The sequence below is a fragment of the Delphinapterus leucas genome, chromosome 21, assembly GCF_059928025.1.
Source record: "Delphinapterus leucas isolate spDelLeu-1000000601 "Yukka" chromosome 21, BTC_Dleu_Yukka2, whole genome shotgun sequence".
NCBI classification, from domain to species: domain Eukaryota; kingdom Metazoa; phylum Chordata; class Mammalia; order Artiodactyla; family Monodontidae; genus Delphinapterus; species Delphinapterus leucas.
In genome coordinates, this window is record NC_143149.1 from 40567501 (window position 1) to 40568025 (window position 525).

Genomic DNA, 525 nt, shown 5'->3' on the forward strand with positions numbered 1-525 from the left:
AGGCCGGCTCGATCCCAGACGGGGAAGGGGGCGCGGAGGGCTGGGGGCCGTGGAGGGCCGGCGGCGACGGGGAGGGGGCGGCACGCAACACACGCACACAGCGGCGAGGGCCGCGGGGCAGGGGCGCAGGGGCGCCCGCCCAGGGACAGGAAGGGCCGAGGCACGACCGGGCCGCCAGGGAAACAAGCGCGGGGTCCCACCGCCACACACACGAGGGCGGTCCCACGACGCCTGGGACGCCGGCCGGCCCCAGCCACCCTGGGGTCTCCCACGACCCGGCCCCGCCGCCGGCGCCGGTGTGCGACGGCTCCCCCCACGTGGCACGGAGGGACCCGTCCCGCCCAAACTCACATCCCCCCTCCGTCCTCGCCAGATCCGCCTTCATCTAAGCCCGACTCCCGGGGCTCGTGCCCCGGGGAAACGCGCTCCCGAGCGAGGCGACCCGCACCGTGCCCACACACCGCCCCCGGCCGCGACTCGCGGTGAGGGCAGGCGCGACGGGCTCCCCGCGGCTGCGGGACTGGG